This window comes from Orycteropus afer, unplaced genomic scaffold (assembly GCF_000298275.1).
Source record: "Orycteropus afer afer isolate SDZICR_OR568_19922 unplaced genomic scaffold, OryAfe1.0 scaffold00022, whole genome shotgun sequence".
NCBI classification, from domain to species: Eukaryota; Metazoa; Chordata; class Mammalia; order Tubulidentata; family Orycteropodidae; genus Orycteropus; species Orycteropus afer.
The window spans coordinates 19924768-19937586 of NW_006921609.1; the positions used below are offsets into that span (position 1 = coordinate 19924768).

A 12819-nucleotide genomic window follows, 5' to 3' on the forward strand; every position below is an offset into this window, starting at 1 on the left:
GAAATACTCCAGGTGGACACCTTCAGCAATCAGGAGCTCCTCAGTTGCTCATAGCAAATCCCACCTTGGAGTTTACAAAGACTTATGAGTAGAAAAGCCACACAAAGTAATTTACTACACTGCATTTATATATATAATAATCCACATAGCACAGTTATGGATACCAACTAGACATAACCAAACACTTAATGGGACTGGTTAACTGAGTTTGAAGGCATGGGGCCATAGTCTCATGGGGAAACACCATCAACTAGCATAACATAGTTCATAAAAATAATACTCTATATCCTAGTTTGGTTAGTAAGAAGCTCTGGTGGTGTAGTGGATAAAGCATTTGGCTGCTAAAAAGGTCAGCAGTTCAAACCAACCAGCCAATCTTGAGAAGGAAGATGGGGCAATCTACTTCCATAAAGATTTACAGCCTCAGAAACCCAGTGCCAGAGGTGAATCTTGTGGTCTTTAAAGCTTGTGAGAAGCCATCTAAAATGTAACTATTGATCTCTGCTATTCTGGAACAAAAGACCATGAAGGAAACCAAAGACTCAAAAAAAACAAACTAGGCTATAGGGCTAACAGCCCACATAAACCACAGCTATCTAGCCTGAGATCACGACTAGATGGCTCCTGCTACTACTACTAACTGTTCTGACCAGGGACACAATAGATGGCCCCATATAGAAGAGGAGAAAAATATAGAATAAAACTCAAATTTCTACAGAAGGGTAGACTTACTGGAATGATAGGAATCCTCTATCATCATAAAATACTCTTTGAACTTGGAATTGAAGTCACTGTTGGCAATCACCTTTCATCCACATAGTAGAATGGTTTATAAAATAAACAATTTTCAGCCATGAATACTGTGCTCCCTTAAATAATCAACTATATGAGATCAAATGATAAATATTTACCCAAAAACAAAAATGAGAAGCTAAAGAGGGGCAGGGAAGCTAGATTAATGGAAACAGAATGAAAAGAATATAAATAATGAGAATGTTGGCACATTATAAAAAATGTAAAAAAAAAAAAAAAAAGAAAAGTCATGGAACAAGTTGCTAAATGGGAACCTAATTTGCTATGCAAACTTTCATCTAAAACACAATGAAATATTAAATAGAAAGAAAGAAAATGCAAGAACTTTAATTCCAGGACAAAATTTCCTTCCAACAGGAATGTTAACATCCTCTTTCCTTAATGCAATATATGTAACATTTCTTGAAAGGGGACCCATCAATCTTACCATTACTTATTTAAGAACAATAGAAAGTGTGATAGATCATTAACCTACCATAAGAAAGTAAGAACGAGAGAAAGAAAGAAAGAAAGAAATCATTAATTATATGGAAAGTGTTACAGGGTCTATATGCCCAATAGATGGGAATTTGATGAAGGCACTCCCAGAAGTATAAATCAAATTTTTAACAAGTATTTTCAACCCAGACATATTAACTTTCTATATTTAAATTGTTACAGATAAGTAATTTTTTAATTAGATGCCATTTAGCATTGTATGATATAAAGCCAAATGTCTCCCATGCAATTCTTCATATTATGATGAGAAACTTTTAACAATTTCCAAGCTAAAGTACAAAAGAGAATATGAATGTCAATATAAAATGAAACTCCCAGCAAAAATAAAGGGAAAAAAAAAAAAAAGTAGGCAGTATATTTTTAAGCTTCTTTTGGAAGATAAATTCATGCTGAATAAATTGAAGTGGCATTTGGTTTCTCATAATTCCAGCCTGTCTTGATGGCCTCCTAAGTAACAGATTCTTAAATGTAGCCTTTTTTCACTAAAACTGACACCTAGCCAAAATTGTCAAGGCATAAGATTATTTTTGAAGATACTTTTATAATGATTATTTATAATCACTCTAAGTAATTATATAACAGAATTATTAAGTAACCTCCCAATTATTAAAGTATTACCAGGAAAAATGAGATCCTTATCAGTATATATTTTATTTGCATATAGTCTATTAAACCATAAACTTTATAATACATTGCAAATGAACCAAAAGCTATAATAAAACCGAGGGAAAAAAATAGGACGATGTCAAAACTTTCAAAATTTAAAATGTCTCATTGAGCAAGAATCTGCCTCATGCACGCACATATTATAGAACCAAAACAACTGTCATTCTAAAGATAATTAAACATATTGAAAGTAACTTAAATTTCTTAAAATATTTTTTAAAGTACAAAGAATTTAGTAATTTATGAAGTATGAACTCCATAGGTGAGAGTGAAAAGGATCTAGAATAATGCAAGAGACACTGATTTATTTCATTTATATTCATCTTCTAATTACTTAGACCATAGACCTATCTCATCAACACAGAGAATGCAGAGAATGGAAATACTATGAAATTACCTTATCCAATTTTACCACTGTAGTAGAGACAGCGAAATATTAACAGAAAAGAAAACTGGACACAGTCTGGTTAGCAGTGCATTACTAGATTAGTCTGAGGTTGAGACCGTTAGTTTAGCCAGATATTTCAAGGGTAATTAGAAAGTATTTCTATTTACTATTTAATCATGAAAGAAAGAAAAAGTAGGAGGAGTGGATGGGTGGAAAAAGTACCCTGACAACAAAAAAGGAACAAGAAAACCACTCCAAAACAAACTCACTGCCATCAAGTTGATTCCAACTCATAGAGACCTCCTTTGGGTTTCCAAGGTGGTAAATCTTTACAGAAGTAGATTGCCCAGTCTTCCTTCTGTGGAGTGGCTGGTGGGTTTGAACTGCCAACCTTCTGTAGTAGTCAAATGCCTTAGGCACTATGCCACTAGAGCTCTTAGAGAAAATTGTAATCTCAAAGCACATCATTGCTAATAATAACAGAATAGTTAATTAAACCAGCCACTACTCAGAAGGAAGGTTGGGCAATCTACTTCCGTAGTGATACAGCCTTAGCAACCCAAGGAGTGGTCGCTATGGGTCGGGTCTGATTTGACGGCAGCGTGTTTGGTTTTTTGGATTTTTTAACTATACATATTTATAATATTCTCTATCAGTTTTCAACACATCACAAAAATTTTTAGGAAAATCTTAAAAGTTGAACATATTCAATTTGTCCCTCCAAATTCCCCCTCCAAACTTCTCTACCATGTTCTCTGCCTCAAGAGACAGATAAGTGTATACCACATCAAAGGATATCCATGCTCTTCTCTAGAGATAACTATTCTGTATTTGAAAAACAACTCCTAGATTACTACTAGGCCCTGGAAGAATTTAACTACGTGCCTATTAAATATAAAGTAGCTAAAAAAAAAGACTGAGTAACTAAACTTTCAATCAAGCCCTCAAAATCAACATGAAGAATGAACTGTGCATATATAAAAATGAAAGTGCTATATATAACACTAAACCTAAGAAGGACCAGAAAGTGCAGTAAGCGGAACACCAACAAGGGCTCATACTCTGATGGTACTTTTTGTACTGTGTCGCTCTGTCTCCTCACTACATGTATTTGGACTCATAGGGATCTCCTAAAGATAAGGTAAGAGGAGGAAAAAGCAGGCACATGGATAATGTATGCATTTGCACAGAATACGTATACATGTTAGGAGTGCACCATAACTTCACTCAGTGGCGGCCCTCCTAGTAAACAGAACTGGGTGGAACATCTTGTTTCTCACTTTGTGTGGAATAAGTAGTAGTCACAAATAAAATTTACACTAACTCATGGGCTAGGAATGATAATACCTAACCAGCTAGGCAGGAACTTGGAATAAAAGAAATTTAAAAAACTGGCGACAGAGAGATGTACCAACTGACCTCTCAGAATAGGCACAAGAGTATTTGCCTCATATGTTTGTGAAAGCTGGACAATGAAAAAGGAAAATCAAAGAAAACTAGAACATGTGAATTGTGATGTTAGTAAAGAATATCAACTATACCACAGACTGACAGAAGAAAAAACAAATCAGTTTTAGAGGACATGCCGCTAGAATGCTCCTTAGAAATAAGGAACATGACACTTTGTCTTGCTGACTTGGCACAGGTCATCAGGAAAGACCAATCACTAGAAAAGAACATCATACCTGGCAAAGTAAAGGGCCAGAAAAAAATGAGGGAAAACCTTCATGAGATATATTGACACAATAGCTGCAACAATGGGGTCAAACATACCAACAATATGAGGATGGTGCAGGACCAGGTAACATTTTGCTCTGTTGTATATAGGGTCATTATGGGTCAGAGACAACTTAAAGGCAGGAAATAACTACAAAAATGATATTCAAGTTCCACATAAATTCCCATCACTGAACATGCATAAAAGAGGAGGCACTTAAAAGTCAACTGAACAAACTAACCCATTGTCAATTAACCATTTTCACCTGTCACCTAAGCCCTCACTCACATACAAAGCTTCTAGGGTGGTAGTCATGTATACTATACATAGGTCTCTTCATCAAGCCTAATCTATTACTTCTACTGAACACACAACCCACTATGAATAGAAGCCAATTATAAGACCCCAAAACATTACCATTCTCTGAGCTAATCAAATACCTAGTTGGTTATACTGGCAGCAAAGAGGGGCAACATTTACACCTCAACAGGATAAACAGATACTCTGGGTGTAGATTTGTCTTTATTTCCTTCAGTGTTCCAACAGCATCACCATTCATGGACTTACTTTATATACTGCCATGTTGTATAATACAACAGTACCTCTGAACAGAGGACATACTATACAGAAAATAAACTCACACTCAGGTAATTCACTGGAATTACTACATATGCCATTGCCCAGAAGAGCTAGCTTTATAAAACAGTGAAGTGGCCTTCTAAAGGCATAGTTATAATGACATTTGCTAGGTAATATCCTTGAGACCATCCCTTGTCTGTCAGTTTGTCACACTGTGGTGGTTTGCATGTTGTAATTCTGGAAGGTATGCCACTGGTATTTCAAATACCAGCAGGTCACACATGCTTGATAGGTTTCAGTGGAGCTTCCAGATTGAAATAGACTAAGAAGGATGTGGCCAGGCCCACAGTGAAAAAACTGGCCACTGAAAATTATGAATAGCAGGGAGACAGTGGGGGATGTCATCAAGGACATCATATATAAAGAAAGCAAAAGGTCATTTAAAAGACAGGAAAAGAAGACCAAAATGGATGTCAGAAGAGACTTTTCAACTTACTCTGGGAGAGCAGCTAAAGTGAATGAAAGAAATGATGAAATAAACAAGTTGAACAGAAAATTCCAAAGGGCAGCTCAAAAGAACAAAGTAAAGTATTATAACAAAATGTAAAAAGACCTGAAATTAGAAAACCAAAAGCAAAGAACATACTAGGCATTTCTCAAGCTGAAATAAGTGAATACAAATTCAAGCCTCAAGTGGCAATACTGAAGGATTCTATGGGCAAAATATTGAACAATGAAGAAAGCATCAAAAGAAAATAGAAGAAATATTCAGAATCACTGTACCAAAAATAACTGGTCAGTATCGAACCATTTCAGAAGGTAACATATGATCAAGAACTTATGGTACTGAAAGAAGAACTCCAAGCTGCACTGAAGGAACTAACAAAAACAAGCCTCCGGGAACTGAAAGAATACCCATTGAGATGTTTCACCAAACAGATGCAGCACTGGAGGCGTTCACTCGTTTATGCCAAGAAATTTGGAAGACAGCTGTCTGGCCAACTGACTGGAAGAGATCCATATTTGTACCCATTTCAAAAAAACAGTGACCCAATATCATGAGGAAATTATCAAATAATATCATTAATATCACACACAAGTAAAATTTTGCTAAAGAGAACTCAAAAACAGCTGCAGCAGTACTTAGACAATGGAACTGCCAGAAATTCAAGCAGGATTCCAAAGATCAAGCAGGAGTGATACAATTGTTAATGTCAGATGGATCTTGGCTGAAAGCAAAGAATACCAGAAAAATATTTGTTGCTGTTGTTGTTATGTGCCGTCGAGTCAGCCCTGACTCATAGCGACCCCTCCTTGGGTTTTCGAGGCAGTATCACTACAGAAGGAAGCCAACCTTCCTTCCGAGGAGTGGCTAGTGGGTTTGAACTGCCAGCCTTCTGGTTAGCAGTCAAGTGCCTTAGCCACTATGCTACCAGAGCTCCCTGTGTTTTATTGGCTATGCAAATCATTCAATTGTGTGGATTATAACAAATCATGGATAAAACAGTGAAAAATGGGATTCCAGTATACACAGATGAACAGGCAGCCATTTGGTTAGTGCAAAGGGATACTGTGTGGTTTAAATCAGGAAAGAGTATGTCACAACTGTATTCTTTCACCATACTTATTCAATCTGCATGCGGAGCAAATAATCTGAGAGGCTGAGCTATATAGGGAAAAAAAAAAAAGTGTACCATCACCATTACAGGAAGATACATTAACAGTCTGTGGCATGCAGATAACATAGTCTTTTATACTGAAAGTGAAAAAGACTTAAACCACTTACTGATGAAGATCAAAGACTATAGTCTTCAGTATGGATTAGTCCTCAACATGAAGAAAACTAAAATCCTCAAAACTGGACCAATAAGAAATGTCATCATAAATGGAGAAAAGATTGAAGTTGTCAAGGATTTCATTTGATTTGGATCTACCATCAGTTCCCATGGAAGCAGCAGTCTGGAAATTAAATTTATGGGCAATCTACTTCCATAGTGATACTGCCTCGGCAACCCAAGGAGGGGTCGCTATGAGTCGGGGTCGACTCGACAGCACACAACAACAACAACAATAAATAATAATTTATTTAATAAATAAATAATAATGATAAATAAGTATTGATTGATTGATTGATTGGGCGAATCTGTTGTACAGGACCTCTTTATAGTGTTTAAAAAGCAAAGATGTCACTTTGATGACTAATGTGTGCCTGACCCAAGCCATGGTACTTTCAATAGCCTCATAGGCATGTGAAAGCTGGATAATGAATAAGGAAGACAGCAGAAGAATTGGTGCATTTGAATTGTGATGGTGAGAAATACTGAATGTACCATGGACTGCTATAAAAACGAACAAATCTATCTGTCTTTGAGGAAGTATAGCTGGAATGCTCCTTAGAAGCAAGAATGGCTAGACTTCGTTTCTCATACTTTGGTTATATTGGCAAAAGGGAGCAGTCCATGGAAAAGGATATAATGCTAGGTAAAGCAGAAGGTCAGTGAAAATGGGAAGTCTCTCAATTATAAGGACAGACAACAGTAGCTATGATGGGCTCATGTATGGACCAATTGTGAGGATGACACAGGACTGAGCAGTGTTTTGTTGTGTTGTGCATAGGGTTGCTATGAGTTGAAACTGATTTTATAGTACCTAACAACATCCTTGAGAGGTTGTGGTACTGACCTTTAGGTTGTAATATATGCCGTAAACTACCCACCACCACCATCGAGTTGATTCCAACTCATAGAGACCACAATCAGGGTTCCAATGCAGTAAATATTTACAGAAGTTGATTGCCCCATCTTCCATCCACAGAGCAGATAGTGGGTTTGAATCACCAACCTTCTGGTTAGCAGTCAAGTGTCTTAGGCACTGTACCACCAGAACTCCTTAACTCTAGCCTTAAACTAGTAGCCAATATATGGTTCTATTTCCCCATTGACAGAATGGGAATTCTGGAATCAAATGGAGTTTGTAATAATCTACTGGAAGAACTTTTTCTTCACATCCCGACTTTAGGCTTGGTGGGTCTGGAGATCCTAGGGCCCAAGAGGGGACATCTTCCACCAAGGAACAATGTCATAGGTCTGATTAACAGAGAGCTATTACTTAATCAGTTACATAATCTGTTATATTCTCTTTTATTCCTCTTGGTTTGCTTATATTAAGAATACTACATTAAGAATACTACTTATAGCTAGTGTTTACATTTCAGATGGGGGAAAGTTCAACTGAATATTATCTCTGGCAATTTTATGGTCCTCATGTCACTGACACATGGGCAGGGGTGGAGAAAATTGGATTCTAATTACACAATGGACGTCTGAGGACAATGTTTAAAATCAGGAAATTTACTAGAAAGCCTCCCAATCACAATAAGGGAAAACTGTACCAACCCAATAAAAACAAAACCACCAAGAAACCTGCAGAAATGAAGGTTTAGATCATCCTAACTCATAAAGAACCCTCTCCAGCCAAGGTAGAGGTCGAGGAAAACATAAAATATAGAGAGAAAAAAGGCAGCTATGATTACAAACTTGAGTTTAATGACTATCTACAAAGTTTGACCTTGTAATGGTTATGCTTTCTATTACTTAATCATTTACATAATCAGTTATAGTCTCTCTTTTTTCCTCTTGGTTTGCGTATATTAAGAATACTACTTATAGCTAGTGTTTAGGTTTCAGATGGGGGAAAATTCAATTGAATATTATCCTATAATAGAGCCCTGATGGAGCCTTATAATAGATCTCTGGTGGCACAGTGGTAAAGCACTTAGTTGCTAACACAAAGGTCAGTGTTCGAATTTACCAGCCACTCCAAGGGAGTCTGCTTCTGTAAAGATCACAGTGTGGAAACCGTATGGCACAGCTCAATTCTCTCCTATAACATCACTAGGAGGTAGAAACAAATTCATGGCAACAGATTTGGGTGTATATGTATATATGCATGTATTTATTTATTGTATTCGTATGATAGCTAATGAAACTTTTTTATCACCTGTGTTGGAATCACAAACTTTTTCCCTTCAACAAAGATCAATAGGCAAAGGAGGGGGACTGTGCAAAACATCATTCATTTGCCCCCTAGACCCGTTCTCCATAATTCTTCACATATTTCTACGCCCTAAGACTATAATACACATTGACTATATCAACAGAAGGATATCAACTTGTCTCCAGTTGCATTTGAACATCAGAGAGACTCAGGAAAAGATCAGAAAGGGAAAGGAAAGCAGATCGAGATACCTTTTCTCCAGGTTCTTTGTCTGCAAAAACACACCAAGCTATGTCACAGGACCTACGGCAATGTTCCCCTCAAAATAGTAACTACAGGTTTCTCTCCATCCATACTGTATTAGCTATTCCATCAGTCTTAGGGTGGTAGCAACTCAACCATTACCAATCCCTAGTTACTGCATTATCTACTCCCATATCTTTACAAATATTCCCTTTATACACACACCCTCCTCAGATTCTATCATTTTGATTAGCATCTGTATCATGTTGGAACACTGACTAAAAGCTTACCTCTACCCTCAAATAAGCAATTTTTGTTTCCAGCTATTATACTAGCAATAATAGGAAGAACAAAAATCACCACCAAAAAAAAAAAAATCTTTAGACATTATGATTATAGTACCATAAAGACAACTGGACAATTATCTTCTTTGTTTATCACATCACTGTAGCCCAACAACCAACACAATGGCTGGTATACAGTAAGTATTAAAATATAATTGTCAAATATAATTAAAATATAATTGTCAAATCAATGAATATAAACACTATGAAAATTCCAAATTTTCATAATTATCACTCACAACTAGAATAGCACAGATTAGTGCCACCATCAAGGAATCTTAATTATGCAGGGGTGATGATTCCCACTAAACCCCCATTTCACTTGGCTATTTTGCCTATCCATAAAACAAATGGATCTTGAGAATGACAGTGAAGTGTCATAATCTTAATCAGGTAGTGATTCCAATTGCAGTTGATGTTCCAGATGTGGTTTGTTACTTGAGCAAATTAATACATTTCCTGGTCCTGGCTCCCAACCTGGAAGAAGTGCAGCCAGAATGTTGCTAAGAAGCGAGAATGGCCAGACTTCTTCTCACCTTCTTTGGTCAGGTAGTCAGATGGGATCAATTCCTGAAAAAGGACATCATGCTTTGTAAAGCAGAGGGTCAGAGAAAAAGGGAAAGTCCTAAACAAGATGGATTGACACAGTGGCTGCAATAATAGGCTCAAGCATAGCAAGAATTGTGAGGATGGTGCAGGACTGGGCAGTGTTTCATTCCATTGTACATGGGTTCACTATGAGTCAGAATCGATTGGATGGCACTTAACAACAACTGGTCCTAGTATGCTGCTACCCATCTATCCGATGCCTTTTCTTGATTGCTGCAAATTGTTTCAAAGGACCATCAGACGCAGTTTGGCTTCAGCTGGTAATGTCAGTAATACACCTTTATGGTCCTACGTCAGAGTTATATCAACTTTCCAGCACTATGTCATAATTTAGTCTGCAGACCATTTTCTTCCATAAGACATTACACGGATCCATTACATTGATGACATTATACTGACTGGACCCAATAATGAAGAAGTAGCAATGACTCTAGACTTATTGGAAAGACATGGGGATATTGTTGTTGTTGTTATGTGCCGCCGAGTCGAACCCAACTCATAACGACCCTTCCTTGGTTTCCGAGGCAGTATCACTACAGAAGTAGGATTGCCCAACATTCCTTCCGAGGAGTGGCTGGTGGGTTTGAACCACCAGCCGTCTGGTTAGCAGGCAAGTGTCTTAGGCACTATGCTACCAGAGCTCCCACGGGGATATTAGAGGGTGGGAAATTAACAAGATAAAAATCCAGGCACCTTCCACCTAAGTAAAATGTCTAGGGGTCCAATGATATGGGGCATGACAAGATATTCCTACTAAAGTGCCATCCTCTGTAGACAACAACTGTCCTTTGAGAAAGCTTTTCACTTGTTAGGAGAGACTGAATGACTAACCATGAGCCATGAAGTCACCATGCAACCTGAGCTGCTCAGTATGAAATGTATGTTGTTTAACCCCCACAGTCATAACACTGGACATGCACAACAGCATTCCATCATTTAATGGAAGTTGCATATAAGAGATCTAGCTTGAGAAGGATTTTAAGTCACAAGTAAACGGCATGAGCAAGTGCCCAAATGCCTACAGTCTTCACTCCAGTCACATTACCTTCCTTCTCCCAGTCTGCACTTATGGCCTTATGGGGAGCTCCTTATGAGTAGTTAACTGAGAAAGGGAAAATTTGGGCCTGGTTTACAGATGGTTCAATGCAATACACAGGCACCACTGAAGAGTGGACAGGAATAGCACAACAGGTCCTTTCTTGGACTTAATTGAAGGACAGTGGGAAAGGAATTCCTAGAGTAGGCAGAACGTTGAGCAGTATAGCATCTGGTTGTTCACTCTCCTTGGAAGGAGAAGTGGCCAGATGTGCAAATGTACACTGACTCATGGGCTGTGGCCAAGGTTTGGCTGCATTATCAGGGTCTTAGAAAGAACACAATTAGAAAATTGGTAGCAAAAAAGTATGGGGAAGAGATATGTGGATGGATCTCTCTTATTGGGCCAAAAAAGTGAATATATTTGCTTCTCATATAAATGCTCACCAAAGGGTGACTTCAGCAGAGAAAGATTTTAACAGTCAAATGGATAGGATGACATGTTCTGTGAAAAGTAGCCATCCTCTATTCCCAGCCACTCCTGTCATTGACCAATAAGCTCTTGAACAAATTGGCCATGGCAGCAGGGTCAGAAGTTACTCATGGGTTAGCACCATGGACTGACACTCAACAAGGCTGACTTGGCAACAGCCATGGTAGAATGCCCAATCTGCTATCAGCAGAGACTAACACTGAATCCACAATATTGAACTATTCTTCAGGACCAGCAACATGGTGTCTGGTTGATTATACTGGACCAATTCCATCATGGAAATGGCAGCATTTTGTTCTTACTGGAGTAGATAATTACTCTGGACACAAATTTGCCTTCCCCACATGCAATGCTTCTGCTGAAGCTACCATCTGTTGAGTTACAGAATGCCTTATCTACTGTCATGGTATCCCACACAGCATTACCTCAAATCAAGGGACTCATTTCACAGCAAACGAAGTGGGGCAATGAGTGCATGTGCATTTTAGGCTTACCATGTTTCCCTTCATCTTGGAGGAACTGACTTGATAGAATGAAAGAATGGCCTCCTAAAGATACAATCATGCCATCAGCTTGGAGGCAATACTTTGCAAGGTGGGGCAATGTACCAGAGTCTAATATATGGTGTTGTTTCCCCAATAGCCAGGATTCACTGGTCCAGGAAACAAGGGGTGAATGTGGAAGTGGCATCACTTACTATTACACCTAGTGACCCTGTCACAGAATTTTTGCTTCCTGTTCCTGCAATCCTATGCTCTGTAGGTCTGGAGATCTAAGTCCCAAAGGGAGGAATATTCCCACCTGGAGACACAATACTGATCCCACTGAACTGGAAGCTAAGAATGCCACTGCCAAAGGGGCAAGGAGGCTGCATCTTCTGACCTCCTCTAACCTCACAAGAGGAAGACAGAATCATCATCAGTAGCCCAAGGTTTATTCCTGTGAGGCAAGACATGCTGCCTCCCTCCAGCACTTTCACCAACCCTGACACCAACCGTTCCTGCCACAGCACCCACCACATCTCTGTTGGGTTCAATAATTCACTGCAGTGGCCACACAGAACTCAGATTATGGGGTTTATTAAGGAAGCAGCAGACTACAATTCAAGTTCAGAAATGCACTCAGTTTCACACAGCCAATTGCCTCACTTAGCAGCCAGCAATCTCTCTCCCAGCAGCATGTGTCTCTTGTATGTGTGTGTCTCTCTCAGTAGCATATATCTCTCATGTTTCTGTCTCAGCAAGTGAGTTTCTCTCACATCTCTCTCTCAGCATGTGTCTCTCAGAAGTGCGTTTCTCTCAGCATCACGTCTTTCCCAGCCAACAGTCAGAAAGACTCCTTCTGGAGGTGGGGCAAGATGGCGGACTAGGCAGAAGGATTGCACAGACCCTCTTCAACAAAGAAAAGGGAAACCAATTAACACAGACACAGAAGATAA

The 12819-nt window shown here is 38.5% G+C and overlaps 1 protein-coding gene across 1 annotated transcript in view; it reads right to left on the reverse strand.

Annotated features, from left to right (window-relative positions):
* Nucleotides 1–12819, reverse strand: part of GBE1 (1,4-alpha-glucan branching enzyme 1) — a 509345-nt gene that overhangs the window by 446829 nt on the left and 49697 nt on the right.